Source organism: Monodelphis domestica, chromosome 1 (assembly GCF_027887165.1).
Source record: "Monodelphis domestica isolate mMonDom1 chromosome 1, mMonDom1.pri, whole genome shotgun sequence".
NCBI classification, from domain to species: domain Eukaryota; kingdom Metazoa; phylum Chordata; class Mammalia; order Didelphimorphia; family Didelphidae; genus Monodelphis; species Monodelphis domestica.
Window position 1 is genome coordinate 140,428,772 of NC_077227.1, and position 27,529 is coordinate 140,456,300.

The 27,529-nt window shown below is 35.4% G+C and overlaps 1 long non-coding RNA gene across 1 annotated transcript in view; it reads right to left on the reverse strand.

The window, feature by feature from the left end:
- Positions 1 to 11,544: 11,544 nt before the first annotated feature.
- LOC103103821 (uncharacterized) overlaps positions 11,545 to 27,529 on the reverse strand; it is a 66,329-nt gene continuing 50,344 nt past the window's right edge. The window contains exon 4 of the long non-coding RNA XR_008913887.1: positions 11,545 to 11,803. This is a non-coding gene — a long non-coding RNA (uncharacterized LOC103103821). The remainder of the gene's footprint in view (positions 11,804 to 27,529) is intronic.

Here is a 27,529-nt window from a genome sequence, read left to right on the forward strand (position 1 = left end):
TTATTCAATAACCAACTGCAAAGGACTAAATTATTATCAGCAAAGTCAGTCTCTAAGATAACATCAAGGGATTCATGATGAAAATGCTATCCACAGCCAAAATTGGAAGGATCAGAAACTGAGTGTAGATCAAAGCATGCCATCTTCCACTATATTCCCTTCATGAGATTTCTATTGTATGTGCAATGGGTGTCTTTTATCATGATGTAAGCAATGTGGAAATATGTATTACATGGAAGTAGAGGTATAATCTATATTGGACTATTTACCACCTTGTGGGTAGGGGGGGGAGAGAAGTAAGAGAGAAAATCCAAACTTTAAAATATCAAGAAAAAATAGTGGGAAAGTATTTCTACATGTAACTGAAAATAAGGAAATAAATAATACTGGACAGGCATTATATGCAAAATGTCCTATTCAAAATATTTAAAATCATTCCTTAAATTCAAAATAACTTTTAACAGTCTATAAAAGGAAAATGGAGCAAAATTTTGCAGATGTTGTTTCAGAAACAACCTAAGCAAAAAAGTGGCCAACAGGAATTTGTTAAATAGCAGCATAATTAAATATTTATTAAATATAGGCACATCTGAGAGATATTACAGGTTCAGTTCCCAGACCATTGCAATAAAACCAACATCAGAAAACAAAACAAAACAAACAAGACAAACCTTTCGGTTATGTTCATATTATTCTGTGATCCATTAAGTGTGCCATGATATTATGTCAAAAATATACATACCTTTATTAAAAACTAACTTATTGCTAAAAAAAATGTTAACTGTAATCTGAGCCTTCAGCAAATAATTATCTTTTTTTTTTGCTGGAAAAGGGTCTTATTTCAATGTAGATGGCTGCTGATTGATCAAGATAGTAGTTGCTGAAGGTTGGGTGGGCTGTGGTATCTTAAGATAATCAGAAATTAAGTTTGCTCTATCAATTGTATCTTCTTTTCACTAGAACACTTAGAGACCATCGTAGGGTTTTTAACTAGCCTAATTTCAACATTGTTGTGTCTCAGGGAATAAAAATGCCCAAGGAGAGTAAGAGACAGAGACTGAGCAATGGCCAGTCAATGAAGTATTCAGAACACAAACAAGATTTATTGATTAAGTTCAGTATCTTATATAGATGCAGTTCATAGTGTCCCAAAACAATTACAACAGTAACATCAAAGATCACTGATAACACCTCACCCTAATAGATATAATAATAATGAAAAAAACTGGAACTATTGTGAAAATTGCAAAAATGTGACACAGGCACATGAGCACATGCTATTGGAAAAATGGCCTCAATAAACTTGCTTGACAGTGTTTCCACAAACCTTCTATTTGTAAAAACAAAACAAAAACACCCCAGTAATTACAAAATGAAATAAAATACAGTATGCCTATACTATTCAATAGATAGTGAGTACAAAGATAAAATGGAAATCATTAGTTCCTGCCCTCCAGGAGCTTACATTGTACTATAATACAGCATATATATATATATATATATATATATATATATATCAGTAAATACAAGGTGATTTCAAAACCTAGGAAATCCTTAATATCTAAATGGCATAGAAAATACTTTATATTGAGAGTTGGTACCTGAGCTATGGTCTGAAGGATGCTACAAAATCTGAGGCAGAGGTGAGTTAAGAATGCGTTGTGAACTTGTAACACTATCTGTATACAAGGAATAAATAGCAAATATGTTTGAATGGAAAAGAGAATAAAATATGAAATGATTGGAAAGGTACATGAGAGTGCAATTATGAAAAGTTTGTTTTTAAAAACCAGATTACAGACCTTATAGTTTATCCTCAAGTCAACAATGAGCTACTTAAGATTTTAGAGTGGAAGAAAATTATGATCATATCTATGTTTTAGAAATATTGAGTTGCTAACTGTGTGAGGGTTGAAATGGACAGAAGAAGGATTGGAATCAAAGACAATATGAAAAAGTATGAAATATTTTGACATACTTTTCTTGCTGCTTTTTGTTATTTCTCAATGAGTTCTCATTGATTTTTTTGTTGATTGTATTTATTCATGGATTCTGTGCATACAAAATATACATAGTGATGAGGAGAGAAAAATGAGCTTTGAAGAGAAGCTCATTTTTAACCACTCTGATTTCCTGGTCACATATCATGGCTTTCTTTTCATTTCTTTTATTAAATTGTTTCTGTTTAGTAAGAGAGATTTGCCTATTTCTGGCATCTGTCCCTCTCTGCTAATTTTTTGGTCCTGAATATTTAGCTGAAGACTTCATTAGATTGCTTTTTTTTTCTTTTTAATGTGTTTATCTCTCCTACCAATGAATCATCCAATCCTCCTCATAAAGAATTCTTTTTCTTTTGCTAAATCCTCAATTCTCATGCAGTTGAAATCATTCTTATTGTTTATTCTAATTGATATGAGGAAAAAATAAAAGAATTATTTATAATTTAGCCAAGCAATATTTAATGAAGGAAGCAATAACTGACACAAATGTACTTTCAAAGTGCATAAAAAGAGTAGGTTCTTCTAAGTAGGGCCAAATCTAAATAAAATCATAAAGAAACTGTTTTATCTTCTGTGCAACCAACATTATCTTTCCAGAACTTCTTCTCTGCCTCTCTTATTGCCTGTTCCCCAATCCCACCCCCAACACTTAAGGATCTCTTTGTCATTTTTTCCTGTCTAAACCTGATCACAACAGAGTCTGGCATTACCAAAGGTTTATATCTTAGTATGAATATGATACCATCTGTTGCTTGTTTCCAGGGTATTTACATAGAAAGCCTTATTTCTCATTGTGAAGTAGGGAAAAGTCTATTGATAAAGAGGCCTAAGAGACAGCAACATCATTTAGAATGTAAGAGTTCACATTTAGATAGGAGTTCAAATGGCCCTTTAAATCCTGAAGCATAGGAAATGGACATTTGATTTCACTGATACAGGGAATTCCTTCCTTTCTCTGTGAGGATTCTTCTACCACCCATGCAGGTTAACATATTCTCTAGGGCACTGATAGGTTAAGTAACTTGCCCGCTGTCCCACAGCCAGGATTTGGCAGAAAGTGACTTTGAGGCTGTCTGTCTGTCTACTATTCCATAGTGTTTCTTCCTAAGTACTGAAAGCATTCATGTCAATTCTGACTGCAGTGGCTTAACTGAGGAAAATGGCATTCATGAGAGGTCAAGGACAATTCAAAGTAGATTAACTTGGATTTTTGAAAATGACTCTATATCATTACAACTCTCTGAAAGCATTTACTCAGTTGCAATATGTTAAATCAGGTAGCATGACATTTAAAAACTTGCCATTTCAGAAAGACAGAAAAAGCACCTGTCATAAACCAACATTCGAAGAACAAGCACTTAGCATAGTTTAAAAAGGCAATTCCTGCAAAAGAAAATGCTAAATATATTACATTATATGTTGGTCAGGTAGTGGCTTGGAGAAGGTCAAGAGCTTCACGTGGACAGGAAGATCTAGGAAAGGTTCTCTTTTAAATCTGTTTAAAAAAATATTTTCTAAGAAAAATGCTAAAAGTTTTACCACAAATTGGAAAGGGATAAGGCCCTCATCAAAAGATATTAGATAGGAAACAAACCTGTAGGAATTGTTGTTGGGAGTTACATAGATACCAAGGAGTTTGGATCTATGACTATAAGAATTTACCTATTGTGAAGATTGGATTTGGCTATCTCCAGATTGTAACAAGAGGGTATTTAGCTCTTCCTTGACAGTGAAGATACAATTGTAATCCCTTGTCTGTTTTTAGATTTTAATCCCCAAAGTGTTAACTCAGTATTTAAAGTAGATCTACCCATTTTAACTACAAAAAGATGTTAACTAACCAAAAAAGGTGTTAACTAACCACAAAAGGTGTGAACACTTATTTCATACATTGAATGGGCAGTCCTAGAGAGGAGCTTCTGCTGTGATTGGTAGATATAAAATTGAGGGGAGGTGACACAAGCGAAAAAGATCTTTAAATAGAGAAAACAGAGGCACAGGAAGATGAATCAATATCAGATCAGTCAGTCACTCAGAGTTGGACTGGAAGAATAGTCACTCAGACTTAGAGTGAAGACAGTTGGCTGTGGAACTGGACCCCTGGAGGAGCTTGTGCAGGAGACCTCAGACTGCTTTCTTTTTAGACAGGTCACCATGGTAAGTGAAAGGCTGACATAGTTTCCTTGCCTTTCTGGAGGTGTGAACCTCTGAAAAAGGCCCATCATCTTAAGACTTCTTTCCCCTGACTGGGGCTTAGAATTTCTACCTGCCTCAGAGGATCAGAGGAAGCTGGATCTCTCTCTCTCTCTCTCTCTCTCTCTCTCTCTCTCTCTGTCTCTCTCCCCTTTTCTCTCTTCCTTAATATCTTCCCTCAATTGTAAATAAACTACCATAAATTATATTTTACTTTAGTAATTCATTGTGGGATTTAGAAATAAAATCCCTGATGATCATCAATTAATTATTAAGTCCAACCAAAATAAATTTTAACACTATCCAAACTAATAACTTCATGAAAAAGCTTAAATATTCTTTACATCTAAAACTTTTTTTTCTAAATTCTTGTTTTTTCTTTGGGTCTTTTTCCTATTTTCCTCATCTCTATTTTCTTTCACTGGAGAATCTCTGAAAGCTTCTGAAGTTTTCCTAAGAAAGCTTCAATAGTTAATTTTTTAATGTGCCAACCCAAGGTTTTTGTTTTGTTTTAAATTCAATATAAATGTATATCAAGAGTCTACTATAAAAGAATAGATCCTGCTCCTCTTCACAATGATATTAGTCAATTCCCTAACATTTCAGCATAATCTTTTGAAAAAATGTCTATAATATATGCCTTTCTAAAGATAATTTATAGAAATTTCTTAGCTCTTACTGTGTATTGATCAATGGAAGAGGTTTGCATTAGGTTACCCAAATGTTCAGGTGAACTTAGTTATTAAAAAAATAATAGTCATTCACTATTTCACAAAAACTCCTGGGAAAACTGGAGAAGAATATGGCAGAAATTAGGCATAGACTAACACTTCATATCATATGGCAAGGTAAAGGCAAAATGGATAAGTAATTTATAAATAAAGGTTGATATCACAAATAAATTAGGGAATCACAAAATAATTTAGCTGTCAGACCTAAGGATAAGGAAAGAATTTAGGTCCAAACAAGACATAGAGAACATTATGAGATGTAAAATAGATAACTTTGATTACATTAAATGAAAAGGGTTTTGCATAAACATAAGCAATGCAAGCAAGATTAAAAGGCAATCAACATACTGGGAAAACATTTTTAACAAATCTCAGACAAAGGCTTCATTTCTCAAATACATAGAGAACTGAATCATATCTATAAGAATACAGAGCCTTTCCCAATTGACAAATGGTCAAAGGTTATGAACAGTCAACTCTCAAATGAGGAAATTAAAACTATCTTTAGTCAAATAAAAAAAAAAGTTCTGAATCATTATTAAAGCAGTGCCAATTAAAATGACTCTTGGTACCATCTCGTACCCAACAGACTGGCTAACATGACATAAAAGGACTAGAGGGGATGTGGAAAAATTGGGACACTAATACACAGATGGTGGAGCTATGAATTGATATAACCATTCCAGAAAACAATCTGGAACCACGCCCAACAGACCATAAAACTGTGATCTTCAACCCAACAATACCACTAATATGTCTGTATCCCAAAGAGATTAAAGATAAGGGAAAAGGACCTATATGTACAAAAATATTTATGGCAACTCTTTTTGTGGTAACAGAACTTAAAACAGAAGAAATATCCATCAACTGGGAAATAGCTGAAAAAGTTGTGGTATGTTTGTAATCAAATACTATTAGGCCATAAGAAATGACAAGCAAGATGTTCACAAAAAATCCTGGAAAGACTTATATGAAGTGATGATGCAAAGTGAAGTGGGCAGAACCAGGAGAAAGTTGTACATGGTAACAACAATGATGTATGATGATCAACCATGAATAGCAACTATTATCACCAAGACAATGATCCAGGACAATTACAAGAGATTCTTTACCAAAAAAAAAAAAAAGATATCCACCACCATAGAAGTAACAAGTGGAATCCAAATACATATTGAAGCATATCATTCTTTATTTCTTCCATGAATTTTTCTACAGTGAAAACAATGTGTTTCACATGACAAACATGAAAATATGTATTGTGTGATAATATATGTAGAACCTCTATCATATTACTAGTTTTCTTAAAGGAGAGAAGGATAGAAGAGAGAGTGAACACGTATTGCAAAATATTACAAAATGAATATTAAGAAATTGAATTGACATATTATCTGGAAAAAAATTAAAATTTATTATTAATCAAAGTAATAGTTTCATAACCATGGGTCCCTGGAGTGAATGAACTAGTATACACTTGAGAACATTCCCGTTAGGGTATGCCACCATATCTAATCTATGCAATATATAGCCTATATTATTGCATGTATTCTTTCATTATAACATGTTGGAAATTGAAACTGATTAAAATTTATTAGTTCCATCTTACCTTATTCATAAACTTAAAAAAAATTCTGCCCTCATCATTACCACCAACTGATTATATTTCTTTTTTATTTCTTTTTTATCCATAGCTGCCATATTCAGAGCCTTTTCCCGAGTAGGTAAGATTAAGCCCAGCTAATAATCTTCTTAAGTTGATGTCAGTGCTTTAAACATAAGCTCCTAATCAAGGAACTAGAAATAATAGTGTTTCCATATCAAAGAAACCAAGACAACTAAGCAGTAGGACCAGCAGGCAGAAGATGTGAGGGATATCACTGGAGATTGCATTAGCCTTTCTCCCACTCAGCAGCACCTAAAAGAAATAGATATAAAAAAGAAAGAGACAGATACTTTGAATTGGTATTTGTTTTTGTCTGCTGTTATACTGAAGTTTCAAAGCTGAGCACTTTGTAAGGAAGAAAATCAAGGTAAGACTAGTTTGCAAAAAGGTAAAATGGTTTCAGGGGCCTCCTGTTCCTGGCTGGTTTTCCCAATGTGTCACTGTGTTTTGTTATGTTGTATCCTTTCCTGGGAGGCTTTCTAGACCAAGTAATGATGCAAGCTGCCTGAGGTCTTGAGCACAGAACTCATAAGAATGTCAGTGATGAAGCTGTGTCACAAGGCCAAATGTATCTGATAATATCTTTCTAACTTCATTTCATTCAGAAGTGTTAACATCAGAAGCTGTGGGATCATGATAGAGGAACATTTAGGAAAGGAATCCTAAAAAACAGAATCGTGGCCGAGAAAGGAAAGAGAAAGAGACAGAAGGGAAGGGAAGGGAAGGGAAGGGAAGGGAAGGGAAGGGAAGGGAAGGGAAGGGAAGGGAAGGGAGGGAAGGGAAGGGAAGGGAAGGGAAGGGAAGGGAAGGGAAGGGAAGGGAAGGGAAGGGAAGGGAAGGGAAGGGAAGGGAAGGGAAGGGAAGGGAAGGGAAGGGAAGGGAAGGGAAGGGAAGGGAAGGGAAGGGAAGGGAAGGGAAGGGAAGGGAAGGGAAGGGAAGGGAAGGGAAGGAGAGAAAGGAAATAGTAATAGAGAGGAAGGAAGAGAGGAAGGAAGGAAGAAAGAAAGGAAGGAATGAAGAAAGGAAAAGCAAGTTGCAAGTATTGTAAACTGAGATTAAAGCAACTTCTTTGATTTAGCATGTCAATCTAAGCTGAGGGGGAGACAATGCATAGGGATCAAAATAATCAGACAACTGGCTTCACATGGGGACTCTGAAGGATCAATGAAGACCCATTGGAGCAGCCAGGTAACACAGTGCCAGGCCTGGAGTGAGGAAGACTCATTTCTGAGTTCAAATCTGTCCTTTGAAACTTGTATGACCCTGGTCAAGTCACTTAACCCTATTTACCTAAATTCCCTCATCTGTAAAATGCAGAGAAGAAAATGTCAAGCCACTCCAGTATCTTTTCCAAGAAAATCCCAAATGGGGTCTGGAAGAGTTTATAAATACATATTAATTAAACATTTAAAATAAATAAAAATATTTAGCATTTACTATGTATAGTATACCATTGCAGATTTGATATATCTTGTTCTCATGAAGCTTACATTAGAGTAGGACAAGATTAGATTAATATTTATAATTCAATATAGCATTATATGATTTCTAGGAAAAAAGTACAATGAAAGATTTCTTGAATAACTCTATTTTGGTTCTTAAAACTCCCCTATCTTCCATAAGAAGCCTGGAACTATGAAAAACTGTAAAGTGAGTTTTCCAATAAAGCACATAGCTACTCTCCATTACCCACATGCCCAGCCCTCCTATACTCTCCCAAACTAATCAGAGACTATTGTTTTTGTAATCAAAATCATATGCTCTATATCCATCTTCTCTTTTCTCTAGCCTTTCTCCTATCTAGACCTCATTTCCAGGCTACTTACATTTCTTCAGGGACATAAATTAATGAAAACTAATGAATCTAAATTAACTAAACAGATTTTATAACTAAAAGAAATTAATCTCTAATACCAAAATTTCTGGTATAAGCAGCAGGCCTATGGGGGAAATATTTGGGCACTGGGAACCTTCTCAACATCACTAAAATTATGCCTTTAAACAGCTGGCTACACAGTTTGTATTTAATGTCATATTTGCTCCAAAGTTGCTGCCAGTGGTGTGGAAAAGAATTCTACAGTACCTCTCTTTAATTATTCATTTACATAGAGGCATTAGATTTGTCTGTTTGTGCCCTTTACTTTTGAAGATGATCCCAAGGAAAGCAACTTCCATTCTTTCCCATCAACATATTTTGTTGTCAGTTTTAATAAAATAATACTGAATTGAATGGACCATTGGTCTGCCCCAGTTTATGTTATGTCCTACTTGGTCTGAATAATCATTCTACAAAGATATTAATCTTTAAAGAAGTTAATCTTCTTTGAAATGGCCTATTAGAAAGGAAAAGGAATCTAGCCCCTAAGAAACAGAATCCCTAAGATCAACCAGACTGGAAAGCAGGCACCTAATGGTAGCTGCTTTATTCCTCCACTCCTCCTGAGGTACGGGGTTTGTCAAAGACTATGGAGCAAAGCTGAGCCTATAGGTGAATAATAAGAAAGCCCGTCTTCCAAGGCTTGAGGACCAGAGGACCAAAAGTTAGTAGAGTAGCCACTATAGTAGCTCCTCCATTTTTTAGATTAGTTATTTCAAACTTTCTTACTTGTATGGTTGTTCATTTCCTTTAAAATTCATTACCAATTAAAATTAAGGTAAACTGAGAAACAGCTATAAAGTATGAACAATTTATTTTTAAAGCTTAAATTTACCAAAAGATGGGATATCAGCTTCTTCAACAAAGATTTTTAATGAGAATTAGAGTTCTTTTTTGAAGGTTTTGTAGAGTACAGAACAAAGAACAGGACTTTTTAGGCCAGGAACAAATTATGACTGGTTAGAAGAACTTGAGGTCATGAATGATGAAATTGATGATTGGCTACAGAGCTAAAGCATGAGAGTTAATATGACTGGTTGGAAATTGGGAATGAGGAGCTAACAATAACCCCATCCTTTCCTCCTATAACTACGAAATGTTCATTACTGGAGCCCACATGAAAGATGAGAGATAGTGGGCCACACTTTTTTGAATTACAAACCAGACATCTTTGATGGATAGCTTGGACATGTAAAGATACTAAACCAAACTCCTGAGTCTACCCACATCCCTCAAGGACCCTAAACTCAAGGATAGAACAATAGAACAATGATTAGTAAGAGAATTGGATTTCTAAGTTATTGGTTTTTTTAAACCCTTACCTTCCATTTTAGAATCAATACTAAGTATTGGTGCCAAGGCAGAAGAGTGTTAAGGACTAGGCATTGGGAGTTAAGTAACTTTCCCAGAGTCACACAGCTGGGAAGTGTCTGAGGTCTGATTTGAACTCAGGACCTCCAGTTTCTAGACCTGGCTCTCAATCCACTGAGCCACCCAACTGCTCCCCTCTAAATTTAACTTATTGCTGGCCAGCTGAGTTTAGAAACAAAGAAGCATGACTTAGGCAGTTACAGGACACAAATTATCTGTAAATAAGGTCAACTAAAATGTATAGAATCAATCTGATTATTTTAATTTTACTACTGAGTTATCCCTCAAACTTTGTGTTTATCTGACACAATTAGAGCTTCTTGAAATCAGAGACTATTTTACCTTTTTTTATCCTCAGCACTAGTATTTAGGAGGTGCTTAACAAAACTGACTGAAAAACTGATCTCAAAAACCATGGAACACAGATTTTGACAGGACCTATCAAGATGGAAAAGCTCTGAATATAATCCAGGATAGTTTGTTTTTTATGCTTTCTGTCTTAGTTAAGTTAGGTATGGAGAGTCTCATCACCCAAAGTTTGATCAACAAGTAATGATTCATTTTAATTTTAGCATTGTATACAAACTGCTATGTTAGAGAAGAACTATGATCTGCAGAGTGAGGGAGAAAAGGGAAGTATCCTTATCCTTGATATCATGGCTTTATTGCAACACTGAAAAATGTTTTCTGATATATAAGACATGAAATTAGTAAGTTGACTAGTGCTTTTACCCTTTATCCTGGTTGCCTTCCTTTGTATGCTTTTCAACTTAATAATGGCCCTTTAAAATTGTGGCACCCATAGTACTCTAGACATAGCCTGTTTAGGTCAGAGTGAGTAGGATTATTATCACCTTAGCTCTTTCAAAAAAACCTATGATCACAGGTTTTTGTCTATCATGTCATACTACTGATTCATACTAAGCTTGAAGCCCTCCAAAATCCCCAGATATATTTTTTTACAAACTTCATCTAGCTAGCTATCCCCACTCTATATTTGTGAGATAGATATAAATGTATGACTTTGCATTTAATTCTATTATTCTGATTCTGTCACCCATTGTGTTATCTCAGCTTTGTGCCACCTGCAATGCTAAGAATGATGTCTATGCTTTTGTCCAGGTTATTGATAAAATTGCTTAATTTTATAGATAAAAAAATTGACAAGTATTTATTAAGGACTTACTATGTGTCAGGTACTGTGTTAGGGATATAAGGACAAAAGTGAATTATTCCTTCACCTCAAGGAGTTCACATTCTGTGAAAAAAATCAGGGCCCAAAATGATGAATTAATTATATTCAAGATTATAGGTGGAGTAATTAGTGTGGCTGGGATTGGAACTCAGTTCCTCTGATTCAAAATCCATTGCCCTTTCCACTATAACTAACGCACTGTCTTATTCTCCTGTAAGATTAAACTTAATAATGGCAGGAGTTGTATTTTGTCTAATCTTTAGATCATTCATTATACAACTAAGCACAGTGTTTGAACACAGTTAATATTAAATAAATAATTGCTAGATGAATGATCAAAGAATGAATTATTGAATTAAATTCAGCTGAAATGCATGTAGGACCATTTGCCCTAGAATCTGTCAAAGCTTGGAATGTAGAAATAAGATGTTATCTGGAGCTTTCAAGAGATTAAAGCTGAACAGACCTAAAAACTAGTGTATAGTATGACTTATCAGGATCTAACAAATGGGCCTTGAAGATATAAGGCTTAAACTCATTCTTTCATTTCATTTTTATAGGACAGGAGGCATGTTCTATGTCAGGTTTGTTTTTTTTTTTATCCTTATTCCTGGAAGACTATGAAACAGAGGCTCTTCTGTTTCTTCCCCTCTCTCTATTTTCTCTCCTTTTTGTTGATTTGAGGAGGCTTTCTCTAAGTGTTTGACTTTTCTTCTTCCTTTCCAACATGTGGAGCAGCAGGTTTCAGCTTAGCCCTTGTATTCCTTGTGGCTAGTTCTATGAGAGGGACAAGGGTAGGTGTCAAATTGATGATCCATTTATACCACCTTTCCAATAATAGTTATATGACTAAATATCTTTATGGTTATTATTAAGAATTCTACTTTCTTTATACATAAATATTTACTTTTTCGTGAGCTAGGTATTCCCCATAGTACAAGCTTTAATAGTCCCCATCATATACAACTTCCATTTCTCAAAACTATAAATGTGAATTTAGTAGAGTTCCACCCAGCAGACTCTCTATCTACCAGTACCTAGGAAGTTCCAAAAAGTCCTGGATCTTATGAGATTTAGAGTATGTTAAACAATCAGTTAATCAATAATCATTAATGGCACAATCACAACTAAACCCTCTACCTAAACTAGTTATATAAAATCTATAAAGTATGCACTCCATTATTCATAATTATTAAGTTATTACAAGTAGTAATACCTTCCACCAATACTAGAAACATAATTTGAAGCATATAACTTACTCATGGTAGGTAAGGAGAGCCATTATTGTATAAGGAGAGCATATTGTTAAATTTAAAATCATGATATACTGATTTACAAATGTCTACTAAGATATTCTGGTAAGTAAAAAGTTTGGTTGGTGGGAATAAAATACAAAGAAATTCCATATGGTTATATGAGCAGGCAGAGAAATGGGGGAAGTGAATTTTTAATGTGAGCAAATGCCAAATAAACTTCAGAGGAAATTGTCAAATTCATAATGCTAGGACGGTGAGCTCTGAACTATCACTTATAATTTAAACAAAAGAAAATGGAAGCCATTTCAAAGTATACCTTGAGAAAGTCTAGAATATGCCCCTATTTAGCCTGGATTAAGAGATTGTGGGCAAGATCCTTAATTTCTTGGGGCTTGCATTTTCTTTTCTGTAAAATGAAGGGAGTGCATTAAATGATCTGTGAGAATCCTTCCAGCTCTACCCTTCTATGATACCTTCTATACCATGATCTATAGATTAGGATCGATGACTTCAGCCCTCCTATTGTGCTATTAATCTCACTATAGTCTCAAACACATTGGGCACCACTAAAAGGGTCTTCACAACCAGGATAGCACCATCCCATGCTGCTTGGTACATTTATATCTAGAATATAGGACACAGTTCTGATAGATTCAATTTAAGAAAAGGAAAATGGATTAAAGAGAAGGCAAACAAAATGTCCAGTAGCAGTTGGAAGCACAGACTAATAAGTTTAAGATTGTTACTTTGAATAGACAACAACTATGAGTTCACAAATCTTCTATAGTAAATCATGAATGGTGTGTACATGCCAACTTGATTCTAGAACACTGAAACAAGATAAGCTGAAAGCAAATAAAAATAAGTATTGTTTCATTGAAAGAGAAATGAACTAATGGAGCCCATTATCCTAGGAATTAGTTACATAGAAAAGTGTATTTTTCTTAAAATTTAGAAATATCAATGAATAAAGGATGTCTGTCACTATACTCTAACTTTTGAGGTTGACATCAAAGTGAACAACAAAGCCCACTATAGCATGCCCTTTGGTGCCACTATTAGAGACAATCTATAAAGCCAGATTGATCATGTCTTTAGAAAATCTTATTGACATATTTTAATTATTATTGTATTGCCTGATCCCCACCAAAGGCCTTGACCTCTGTCTATTCTTCCTTTTCCCCAGCTACTACAGTAGAGGAAATAGTATAGGCACCCGCATGCAGCAAGACTTCAATTTGAACTCAGACCCAGGTCCAGCCACCCACCAGCACCCTGTGCCAGTGAGGAGGAAGGACTCTACCACCACCACCAGTGCCCAGGGTTGTAGTTATCTCCATCACCCAAGCTTGGCCTTGTTCCATTTGCAATATATCTTGGAGATGGAGCTTCCCTGATATTCTGTCACCTGCTATTATCCCTATGGTTTCCCCTGTTTCTCTTATAATAGACATGTAACAGGGGACTGACACACACACACACACACACAGTAACTTTAATACTTCTCCCAATCTAGAAGAGGCTAAAGAGTCTGCTTAGAGGAGAATTATGATGACATGTAATAGAAATGCCTTAGGGCAGGTAGGTGACACATTTTATAGAGCTCCAGGTCTTGAATCAAGAAGAACTGAATTTGAATTCAACTTTAGATACTTCCCAGCTATGTGATTCTAGGCACTGAGGTCCTATTTGCCTCAGTTTCCTAATCTAATAAATGGGGATAATAATAGCACCTACAAACTAGGGTTATTGTGAGGATTAAATAAGATAAATTGTAAAACACTTAGTACAGTGCCAGCATAAAGTAGGTGCTATATAATATAGAACCTATAGCTATGTGCTCTATATTGTTCAGTTGTTTTTCAGTCGCATCTGACTCTTTACCCCATTTGCGATTTTCTTGAAAAAGATACTAAAATAGTTTGTCATTTCCTTCTCCAGCTCATTTTACAGATGAGGAAACTGAGTCAAGCAGAATTCAGTTACTTGCCCAGAGACACACAGCTAGTAAGTGCCTGGGGTCAGATTTGAACTCGGGAAGACATCTTAAGCCCAGCACTCTATCCATTGTACAACCTAACTGCCCATATAAATGTCATTGCTATTAGAGAGATTTTAGAGCATGCATGGACACTGTATAACTGCCTCCAGTCTATTAATCACATGGTTAGTGGAGGCTTTATCTATTGTCTGCATATAAAGGAACAGTGGGTGAATTATCTTCCTCACTATTTCCATTTATTAAATCTCAGTAAGAACTGCCTTTTCCCTAAAAGCACTGCATGCCAGGCTATACTCTATAAACCTGACTTTGTCTTCTCTTTTATTCCCCACTGTGGTCATTGTGGTCCTAGAAGAAAGTCAGAATTCTTCTCATTATTATTTCCATCTGACATTTCCCTTTACCTGCTTCCATCAAGAACCTTCCGTTCTTTGAAGTCCTCTCAATCAGCATTTTCTACTCAATCAAAATCATGGTAGCTGCAACATACCAGTGCCAAGGTCATTCTGCCTCATTTCTTATGGAGTTTGGAACCCGGTTCATCATCTTCTCCTCAATCTTTCCCCTTATACTAGGGAATTTTAATATCCATGTAGATGGTCTTTCAAACACCATAACTTGAAAACAGTCAGTTAGCTCAGTAGATATAGCACTGTGTCTGGAGTCAGGAAGACCTGAGTTCAAATTTTGCTCAGACACTCACTAACTATGATTCTGGATAAGTTACTTAACCTGTATGATATATATCATATATCAGAGAGAGAGAGAGAGAGAGAGAGAGAGAGGTGTATATGGATATAAACTTCATAACAAATTTCTTTGAAAATGTATTTTCTCTTTTCCAAAGAATGCATTATTATGTTATTTTTCAAACTGTACCAAAGGGGTTAAATCAAAAGCAAGTACAATTTCATATTATTCTATAGTAGGGTATGTGCAATTTGAACAAGAGTGACCAAATTGCCTTTTTTTTAATCAAACTCTGTCTGCTGAGAAGAGGATAACATTGCTGTTCCATTAAATAAAATAATATGTTCTGCTCTTACTTTAAATAGGGCAAGCCCCGGCATTTCCATCTTTCTACTTTACTGACACAAGATCTTATTGAAAGAACATTTTCCCCATTTTGTGATCTTGATAGTATGTTCTACATTTTGTTATTTTATAAAGATTTCTGCTACTTTAACTTCCCTTTGATGTGATAAATGACATGGGGACAATTACAGCCTATACCAAAAAAGAAAAGAAAAGAAAAGAAAAAATGTCAAGTTTATATTTTTAAAATAGCCATTTTCTTCTAAAATGATACAACTTTTTAATTGTTCCATTTAAAATTAGTTTCTCTGCTAAAAGTATTATATTTTTTGAGGTTTATTAAAGATTAAGAAATAGAGAAAATAAAAAATAAGAAAGTAGATGTCTAGGCCCAGAGAGCCCATTCATAATCACTCACTCTACATCCTGCCTGGTAGAGGTGCATGTGCCCAGACGTGGAAGCCAAGAGAGAGAGCCTTTGGAAGCAGAAGCAGTAAGAGAGCTCAGTAATCTTTACCACCAGTTTAAATAGAAATTTTGATCTAGCACTCAGGAAGATTCAGGGAGATTAGAGGGCATCTTGGGAACTAGAGCAAGGACTTCTGGGGATTGAAGTCCGGGGTTCAAATCTCCATTTTTACATAATGGAGACAAAACAAATGTCTTCTCAGAACATTAATTTTTTTCAAATGGCATTAAAGGAGTTAAATAAGAAAAAGAAAGGAACTAGGTTTGAATTGATTTGATTCTGAGGGTTTGAAGAGGAGAAAAAGAAGAAAGTGTAAATAGAGGAACAGACTACAGTACAGAGGAGAAGATGGGATAGAACTTACCATTTCTCATATTTGGGTGTGAGAGAAAAGTACATAAGCAGGGTAATTTATGAATGTAATGGAAAATTGTTGTAAAAAATGATAAAAAATTATTTCAGAAAATGCCAAGTGCAAAATGAAGTGAGCACAATAAGAACAATCTAGGTAAAGTCAATAAAGTTGCAAAGGAAAACAGTTTTACAAGACTTAAGAAGTCTGATGAAAGCAATGACCAACCATGTCTCCAGAGGACATATGATAAAGTATATTACACATATCTTGACAGTGACGTAATGGACTTGGGGAGTAGAAAAGGGCATCATTTTTGACATGTTTATTGATTATGACTATGTTTATTTGTTACAAGGACTTTTTTACCTCTATGTTTGAAAAGTATGGAATTTTTTTAAAGAAGCAAGTGATATGAGATGAAGATTCAGTCTTTCTCTTTTTTCTGTTTTTCTATATACAATGAAATACTCTTTTAGTTCAGAATAAAGGCTAAATATAACTTTTTAAAAAGAAAGAAACCTGAGGGCAAAAAAAAAAAGACTCAGTAGATATAGGCTGACATTGATTAGCAAGTCTATTTGTCATCCTTCCATAACTGATTCCTGTCATCCCTAGTTACACTATCCTTTTTTTCTAATTGTTTGCTTAGTGACAAAGCATGATGATAATGCATTGGATAAAGACTCTTTCCACAAATTCCTATATGATTTCTTGTCTTTTTCACATTTTGCTTTTGCTTGAAAAACACAACATAACACAACTACTTCACTTAATCAGCTTACCTAATCTAAGGGGGTGGGGTGTAAGGGGAGAGGAGAAGGGAAGAGGAGAGAAAGGGAAAGAAGGTGAAAGGAGGAAAGGAGAGATGAAGGGAGAGGGGAAATGGGTTCTGATGCCTAGAGCACTTCAAATGTAAGGAAGCAGGAAGGGTGCTATGGCCCATACAGAATGTCCACTATTGACTTTGTTACACTCTCTACCATGACCTCCAGAAGAGACTTGCCCACTCATATCCTAGACCTATGATCCTAATTGTAGAGCTTTATATTTATCCCTATTAAACATAGCCTTATCAGATTCAGTCCAATGGTCTAACCTATTGAAATCTTCTTAGATCCTGATTCTGTCATCCAATGTCTTAGCTGCCTTCCCAAGATCTATAGCACTTACAGATTTGCTGAACATGTCATTAATGCCTTTAACTAGCTTGCTGATGAAAATGTTAAATACCACTGAGCCAAGCAGAGATCCCTGGAGCATTGCATTGGAGATCTCCAGCCAAGATTTGGCACAGAGCCATTAATTCTTTGAATCAAGCCATTCAAACAGTTTCAATTCCAGCTAGTTGTATTATCATGTAGTCTACCTCTCTATATTTTTCAAAAGAATTGCATGGTATTTTATCAAAGACTTCACCAAATTTTAGATAAGCTTTATCTACAGCATTCCCCACATCTACAAAATTATGAATGGAGGAATCTTTTAAAATACTGAAATGTTTATTATGGCCACAAGCATGACATGATAAATAGAAAGTAGTCCTTGGAGCCAGGAAGGCTTGGGTTCAAGCCCTGCCACTGACACAAACTGACTATGTGACCTGGACAAATTATTTAACCTCTAGATCTCCAAGCAATTCTTTTAGAGAAGGTGACAACCTGCGTTGGTAAAGGAAATATCTACCATGTCCTTCCTACAGCAATGTCCCTATTCCTAACTCCATATTTGATACACTGTGCTAAGTTCTAGGGATAAAATTTAAAAAAAATTGATCGTCCTTGCCCTCAGTAAGTTAATTATCTAAATTTAATAATCCTGTCAAAAAAGAAATAGTTGGGGGGGGGAAATAAAATTAATTTAATATGTCCTGTTCTTGATGAAACTATGCTAGCTCCTTAAGAACCCTCCTTACTTATCCATATGTTTACAAACCATCTATGGCTAATGATTGATCCATTCTAGAATTTTGTAAGGAATCAAGTCAAAGTCACTAATCTATAGTCATAGACTCTATTCCCTTCCCTTAACAACAACAATAAAGGATTTTTGCTCTTTTCCAACCCTGTAATTACCCTTCCATTTTTCATGATTTTTCAAATATCACTGTCAGTGGCTCATTGGGTCTTATCTACAATTTTTTTTTCAGTACTTGAGAATGTAGTTCCTCTGTGCTGGGTGACTCGAATTTGTCAAGGACAATAAGAGGTTCTTCTTACTCTCCTGGTCTATCAGGGATGCTAAACAGCCAATTGTGACATGAGAATAGCCTAAAAATGGATCCTACAAGTATTGTGATATCAAAAACTTTAAGTGGAAATCATAGTCTATTCTCTGGAGAGTTCAGGCCATCAGCATTCATTATTATTTTTCCATTCTATAGACAAGTGTGTGGTCATATGTACTAAGAAAATTCAAGTGCTACAAAGATGACATAATGGAGGGTGTAGGCTTATCTTAAAAGAGTCTTATAAGAATCTACTTGAGATTGGTACACATTATAAAGTCCTGGCTGGAGAGGTGCTTGTGGAACTTCTTGACTTTCACAATACTAACAAGGACTTAAAATCCCATTTTCCAAATATATTTCTAAGTAGGAAACAGTAGGGTACCTTCAAGAAAGCTGGCATTTTGAAATAAAGCACAATTTGAATGATTTACACTCATTCAATGTCAATTATTTTAACATATTAACATAGATATAGAAATCAATAAATGCAGGGACTTCCAGTATGTGTCATTGTGTATCTGCAGCATCATTGAAAGAGTATTAGATCTAGAATCTACGGACCTGAGTGATAAAATTGGCTATTAATTTCCCAGGGCCTTAATTTCTTCATCTAAAATAAAATGAGTCATCAGTGATTTCTGAGGAGCCTTCTGTTTCTATATCCTATAACTTTTTGCTAGTAAGCAGTAAAGCAGTTTTCTAATGACTAACTTTTGTGGAAGAAAAATATGGTAGAAATTGAGTGATTCCAGAAAGATACAGTTTTCATATTCTGTCCTATCTAACTATACCCAGAAAGATGGAATCCTGAGAGGAAGAATGTCACTGCCATAGTCCTCTGGGTGGCTGAAGGATGAAATGGGAGAGTATCAATAGTATCTGAGGATCATAATCATAAGACTTATCAATACATAGAAAAATAATAGTGCGTGGAAAAACAGTCAAGAATTAACCAGGTATCCTGAATGATAAGAAGAGGTTGGTCCATCCCATTAGAGTAGAGACTAATTGTAAGACAAAAGGAAAGGAGTTAAACTAATAATGCTGTAATGCATAGTAACAGGCCACTGAGAAAGCAAATCTAGAGAGCACTCTAAAGAAGCCATTCATTTTAGAAGCATAAGTTATCATGCTACCAACACAACTTTCCTGCTATCTGTTTTCTTTTGGGTGATGGTCTCTCTAAGTTTACAGCTTTCTGTATGAAGTAATATTCCTTGCATTTGTGCATTATTTATCTCAGACAGGGAAATTTATCATTCCAGGATGTGGTGGAACAGATAAATTTCTGCTTTTTTATCCATATGAATCATTCCCTTTGTTGTCAATACCTTCTTAATAGTACATATCCTTTCAATAAAACTCACTTCAACCTAAAATCATGAGAATAATATATCATTTAATCACTCCTTGTACTTATAAACCGGAGAATTAATTAGGTAGTTGTCAAGCAAGCCCAAATTGGTACCAACCATGTAATATAGTTATGGTGGAGAAGATAGGGTATAAGTAAAAGCAAGAAAGTGAAGGGAAGGGAAAGAAGTTATTATTAAAACATGGGAAATAGCTAGGTGACTCAGAGGAGAGAATGTTAGATTAAGATTCATTAAGAACTAAGTTCTGATCATGCTTCAGACACTTAGTAGTTTTGATACTTGGAAAAGTCCCTTAACCACTTTGTGCCTCTGTTTTCTCATCTGTAAAACAGGTACAATAATAGCACTCCCTAGGGTTTTTGTTAGGATATATCAAGATAACATAAGCAAGGTTTTACAAAGGACTTTAACATGCTATAGAAATGCTAGCTAAAAGGGCATCTAGGTGGCCCAATGGATAAAGTGCAAGCCTTGACATCCGGAAGAGAGAAATTCAAATCCATCCTCAGACACTTATTAGCAGTGTGCCTCTGGGCAAGTCAATTAACCCTGTTTACTTCAATTTCTTCATCTGTAAAATGATACTAGCACTCTAGTAGCTTTGCCAAGAAAACTTCAAATAGGGTCATGATGAGTCTGAAATGACTTAATAATACCAATAAATGTTAGCTTTGTTATTATTATTCTACACCCCAGAGTGGAAGACTCTAAGCCTATGTTATATAGTGGTACAGCAACAATCTAAAATATGACAAAACTTTCCATGGGATTAGCTAAATGTCCCACATCTGATGAGTCCAGGGAGATTGGGATGAATGCTGGTAGAGTACAGAAAAGGACTGTAGCTCTGAAATCACAAACAGACTTTTAAGTACAATATCCTTGTGCCCAATGTAGCCCTCCTATACAAGAACCTTTGGCTACTGAGTCTAAATGAGCAGAGTGCTGGGGATTAAGAGAAGAACATGGTTCTTCTCTAAGTATCAGTGGTTAAAATGAGAATTTTGATAGAAAGTCATAGAGCAGCTAGAGAAAGGACAAGGTGAATAAGTTTAGATTCTCTTCTCCCTCCCTTAGGAGAGAGAGTCCTTGGGGAAAGGGAAATAAATCTGGGAAAAATCAAAATGGATAAAATATACAACTAAATTTCATCTTTGCTTAGACAATCTCTGATAATCCTGAACCAGTTGCTGAGCACATAAGTATTTAAAGTCATTGTTTAACCCCTTTAAGTATGTACATAATATAAATATGGGAATAAGCATACTCTTTTAAAGATATATGTATCAATGTTAGGATTTAATTTGGATTAATATGGGATTTCTTAACCTGGCAATAGATTTTAGGAAGTCTGTGAAATTCAGTGGAAAAAAATTACATTTTTATTTTCACAGACCTTCAACTAAAACTTAGAATTTCAGATAGTTAAAAATCATTATTCTGAGTGAAAAAAAAATTTATCAGACTTGCAAAGAAGTTCATCACATGCATACACATGGTAAAATAACCTTAACTTAGAACTTATTGATCCTTTTTCCTTTTCTTTTTTTCCTTTTTCTTCTTTCCAGATTATATTGATACATTTTAAAACAATTATTTTTGACATTTTGAGATCTTTATTGTCTCCCTTCATCCCAACGTCCCCCCTCCCCAAGATGGCAGGTAATATGTTATAGGCTGTATATGTGTTATCACGCAATAATGTATATCCATGTTCATCATATTGCAAAATGAGACATATTGCTTACACTAGAGAAAAATTCAAAGAGAAAATAAAGTGGAGAATGGTATCCTTCAATTTGCATTCTGTACTGTCAGTTCCTTCAAAGGCAGTAGAGTCTTTTTGTCATGGATCCCTTAGAGTTGTCTTGGATTCTTGCATTATTGATAAGTTAAGTCATTCACAGTTGATCATCCTACACTGTTGTGCCTGTGTACAATGTTCTCCTGGTTCAAGGTGCTATTTTTATTTTACGGATCATGATCCTTGCAAAAAGGTGATGTGTATTGAAAGTTGTATGCACAGACATGGTATATATCCTTCTATCACATGCAATTTGAAATCAAAAGTATGGCAAGAACAAATAATAAATATTTTCCCTAATACCTTAAGACCATAATCTCCCTTGGCTTCTAACTTAGTAGACTCAAAACTTATCTCAGTTCCTATGCAGCATTGGTCTTAACAAGTTCAGTTCCAAAGGCAATCTTTATGCTAGCTGAGTCCTCATTTGTTTCATCTTATACTGTAATGGGTCAATAAGGTGACACACTCCTTGCTCCTTGGACCATCAGCTGGCTAGAAAATATAGAGTGAAATACTGAAATGCCAAGACACATTATTACAAGAACTTAGCACCAGTGGGGCTATGATGAAGAAGTTTGCCTGCAGTGCATAGGGTAATCTTGTTATCTTATTCTTTTCATTAGAAAATGAAATAAAGGGAAAAAACACCAAATTATAGGTAAAAATGAAGATCAGTTTTTTATAAAGTGGTTGGAAATCTGGAGTTGGAATCACTAGAGACTTGACTTCATCTCCCACCTTCAATAATTACATGTTGTATCTCTTCAAACAAGAATCTTTATCACATTGAATTAGTCTACTAAAAGAGAAGAAAAAAATTGGTGTAGAATTTATTATTAGAGAGAATGTAAGAAGATTGCTTATTGGAATGTTCATGAACAGGAGGAACAATTGAAGAAGGTTTCACAAAAACAAAGCTTTTCTGAAGATCCTATTCCCTTTGAACAGTATCAGTCACTACCTGTTTGACCATAGACCTAGATAGTGAACCGCTTGGATAGAATAATACATTTCTTGAATGGACTGTTTGGGAACTAAAATTCACACAAATTTAAGAGGAAGCCGTACTAACAAAATGGTGCAAGGTCAGGCTATACTTCCTCAGCCACAAACATGGTAGAATACAATGTCATATAAGAATGGGACGCAAATCTCCATAAGATGGCAATGTAGAAATGTATATACAATACTCATGAATTCTGGTGATATAATCCTCAAAATTTCTTTGTACAGAATAACTGGGGGTGGGGGGGCAGGAGCTCATATATGCTCTATCACTGGCAAGGGAATACTGAAGCACAGGATCAGTGGTACAATTCTGACATACAAGTAGGCATGGAGTCAGTACAGATCTGCTATCTTCCACAATATTCCACCTTTCACAATTCATATCTGTATCCTTTCTCCACAAATAGGAATTGAAAAAGGTGAAGAGATAAAAAAAAAAACTTCATTTTCTGTTAATAGTGCTATGACCACTACTTGTCATCATCAACAAAATTCAAAAACATAGGAAGTTGCACTAATTGTGGTTCTATAAAACTTTTGATATAATGGATCATTCAGTCAAAAATATGTATTAAGTATGTATTATGTGCCAAGCACTGAGCCAAACACTAGTGACGCAAAGATAATTTTTTTTTTTGCAAGGAATGAAAGTCAAGTAAGTCAGGAGATGAAAATGAGAAAGTTCATTGCAGACACAAACCTGCAAAACTGTTTGGATGGGGAAATAGAGTGTCTCACAAACTAACATGACATTAAAAGTCTGAGGTTAAATAATCTCTTTAACATATACACACACATACATATATATATGTACATGTATGTATACATACACAAATACCACCATATAAAAATAGTTCTTATAGTGACTAAAAAGTAGTTCATGAATATAAAAGTAACAACCACCAAACAAGGAAATTAAAATCAGTTACAAATATGGGAAAAATTAGGTTTAGGTCAACATCTCATACCCTATACTGAGATAAATTCAAAATGGGAAAATGACTTAAATATAAAGAGTGAAATCATAAATAAATTAGGTGAACTTCTATGTTCACCTAAAAAAAAGAAATTGAAATAGAAATGATAATCTGTGGAAACTATTTCTTGTTGCTGCAGAGACTAATTTACTCTGGCTTACAAGAGAGCTGCTACTATGTATGGGGATACACTTGCCTATTTGCAATGGAGATAGAAGTACTTTGAGAGACACTGAGAGAGACTGATACAGGGGAATGCTCTGGGGTTTGCCTACTGATCTCTACTGATGGCTGAAAGATCAATCTATTTCCTAATATCCTCCTCCCTTCCCTCCCTCCCTTCTCCAACCCTCTCCCTCCCAGTTTCTTCTTGAAGCCTTTGACTTCTTCCCTCCCCCCTGAGTGAACTATAAAGATACTCTTTTCATCATCTGCAATGGGGATAAACTAGATGCATTACCAATAAGATCAGGAGTGAAACAAGGATGTCCATTATCACCTCTATTATTTGACATTGTACTAGAAACACTAGCAGTAGCATTTAGAGAAGAAAAAGAAATTGAAGGCATTGAAATAGGCAATGAGGAGACCAAGTTATCACTCTTTGTGGATGACATGATGGTCTACTTAAAGAATCCTAGAGATTCAACCAAAAAGCTAATTGAAATAATCAACAACTTTAGCAAAGTTGCAGGATACAAAATAAACACACATAAGTCATCAGCATTTCTATATATTTCCAACACAGCTCAGCAGCAAAAACTAGAAAGAGAAATCCCATTCAAAATCACCTTAGACAAAATAAAATACCTAGGAATCTATCTCCCAAGACAAACACGGGAACTATATGAACACAACTACAAAACACTCTCCACACAACTAAAACTAGACTTGAGCAATTGGAAAAACATTAACTGCTCATGGGTAGGACGAGCCAATATAATAAAAATGAACATCCTACCCAAACTTATTTATCTATTTAGTGCTATACCCATCGAACTTCCAAAAATTTCTTTACTGATTTAGAAAAAACCATAACAAAGTTCATTTGGAAGAATAAAAGATCAAGGATATCAAGGGAAATAATGAAAAAAAAATACAAAGGAAGGGGGACTTGCAGTCCCAGATCTCAAACTATATTACAAAGCAGCAGTCATCAAAACAATTTGGTACTGGCTAAGAGATAGAAAGGAGGATCAGTGGAATAGACTTGGGGCAAGAGACCTCAGCAAGACAGTATATGATAAACCCCAAGATCCCAGCTTTTGGGACAAAAATCCACTGTTCAATAAAAACTGCTGGGAAAATTGGAAGGCAGTGTGGGAGAGATTAGGTTTGGTTCAACACCTCACACCCTACACCAAGATAAACTCAGAATGGGTGAATGACTTGAACATAAAGAAGGAAACTATAAGTAAGTAAATTAGGCAAACACAGAATAGTATACATGTCAGACCTTTGGGAGGGGAAAGACTTTAAAACCAAGCAAGACCTAGAAAGAGTCACAAAATGTAAAATAAATGATTTTGACTACATCAAATTAAAAAGCTTTTGTACAAACAAAACCAATGTAACTAAAATCAGAAGGAAAGCAACAAATTGGGAAACAATCTTCATAAAAACCTCTGACAAAGGTTTAATTACTCAGATTTACAAAGAGCTAAATCAATTATACAAAAAATCAAGCCATTCTCCAATTGATAAATGGGCAAGGGACATGAATAGGCAGTTTTCAGCTAAAGAAATCAAAACTATTAATAAGCACATGAAAAAGTGTTCTAAATCTCTTAAAATCAGAGAGATGCAAATCAAAACAACTCTGAGGTATCACCTCACACCTAGCAGATTGGCTAACATGACAGCAAAGGAAAGTAGTGAATGCTGGAGGGGATGTGGCAAAGTAGGGACATTAATTCATTGCTGGTGGGGTTGTGAATTGATCCAGCCATTCTGGAGGGCAATTTGGAACTATGCCCAAAGGGCAATAAAAGACTGTCTACCCTTTGATCCAGCCATAGCACTGCTGGGTTTGTACCCCAAAGAGATAATGGACAAAAAGACTTGTACAAGAATATTCATAGCTGCGCTCTTTGTGGTGGCCAAAAATTGGAAAATGAGGGGATGCCCTTCAATTGGAGAATGACTGAACAAATTGTGGTATATGTTGGTGATGGAGTACTGTTGTGCTAAAAGGAATAATAAAGTGGAGGAATTCCATGGAGACTGGAACAACCTCCAGGAAGTGATGCAGAGCGAAAGGAGCAGAACCAGGAAAACATTGTACACAGAGACTGATACACTGTGGTACAATCGAACGTAATGGACTCCTCCATTAGTGTCAATGCAATGCCCCTGAACAATCTGCAGGGATCTAGGAGAAAAAACACTATCCACAAGCAGAGGACAAACTGTGGGAGTAAAAACACCGAGGAAAAGCAACTGCTTGACTACAGGGATTAAGGGGACATGTCTGAGGAGAGACCCTAAATGAATACTCTAATGCAAATACAAACAACATGGAAATGGGTTCGAATCAAGAACACATGTGAAACCCAGTGGAATTGCGTGTTGGCTATGGGCGAGGGGAGGAAAAGAAAATAATCTTTGTCTTCAATGAATAATGTTTTGAAATGACCAAATAAAATATTGTTTTAAAAAAAAAGATACTCTTTTCATTTCCTTTTCAAGTCAGGGGGTTTATTGGGAAACAGGATGGGAAACTGAGGTAAGAGGGATGAGGGTGTCCCTAATCTAAAATGAAAATTATGAGGGCTTGGGAAGTCACAACTGTGACAGAGGGACAGTCAGAGATGGAGGACAACAGTTAAAATCTTCTTTCTTCTTCACAAAGTCACCAATTTCAGAAGCCCCCCTCAATGGTCCTGCAGCCTGGGACAAAAACTAAATAATATCAGTTCAGCTTCTTCCCCTTGGCCAGCTTCAACCCCAGAGCCAGAGACAGAATCAAAGTCCAAAGTCCAAGATCCTGCTTCTTCTCCTCTCTGTGGCCAGACCCCCAACTGCCTCTCCTGGGAACATTTCATTTGGAATCTGCTTGAATTCTATATGAACTGGAAAGAGCTCCATGAAGTGATGAAGAGTGAAATGAGAACCAGAACATTGTACACAGTAACTGAAACATTGTGGGATAATCAAACGTAATAAACTGTGCTACTAATAGCAATGTAATGATCAAGAACAATCTTATGAAGTTTATGAAAAAGAGTGCTATCCACATCTAGAGAAATAACTATGTAAGTAAAAACACAGAAGAAAAACATATGATTTATCACTTTGTTATATGAATATATGATTTGGGGTTGTGGTTTTTAAAAAATTACTCTATTACAAATATGAATAGTATGTAAATAGGTTTTGAATAATAAGACCCAGTGGAATTACTTGTCAGCTCCAAGCAGTGGGAGGGAAAAGGGGAAGGAAAGAGCATAAATCATCTAACCATTAAAAATATTCTTTAAAAAATAATATGAAAAAATAAAATCAAATTAAATTTGTTGCAGTTGGCAAGATGGTTTTCCTAAGCTCTCAGGAACACCCCACAAAAAGGACCTAAAATGGATTCTAGATCATTCTGCTTGGGAACCACCTTAACTCAAACTTTTATCTATATCATAGCTTCTTGCTTTCTCCCTTCTTATTAGTTCTGGCTAGTAAGTAGGAGTCTAGAGAGCTAAGTAACTCATGCCTCCCCAATCCCACCAGCATTCTGGTCCACAACAGAGACTAAGACAGTGACCAATTAATGGTCCATATCATTAATCAGACTAAGTTCTTAGGACACAGTGGCCATAATTATACCTTTGGTGGCTAACCCTGACCATTTTTTAAATGGGCAGGAGGCAAGAGGAATGATGGGATTTAGAAGAATTAAGATTTCATTCTCTAGGTGAATGTTGCCTAGCCAAGGAATTATAAGAGTAAGTTATGTAAACAAAGCTGATATGCAGATAAGAAGAAAGAATGGTAATAA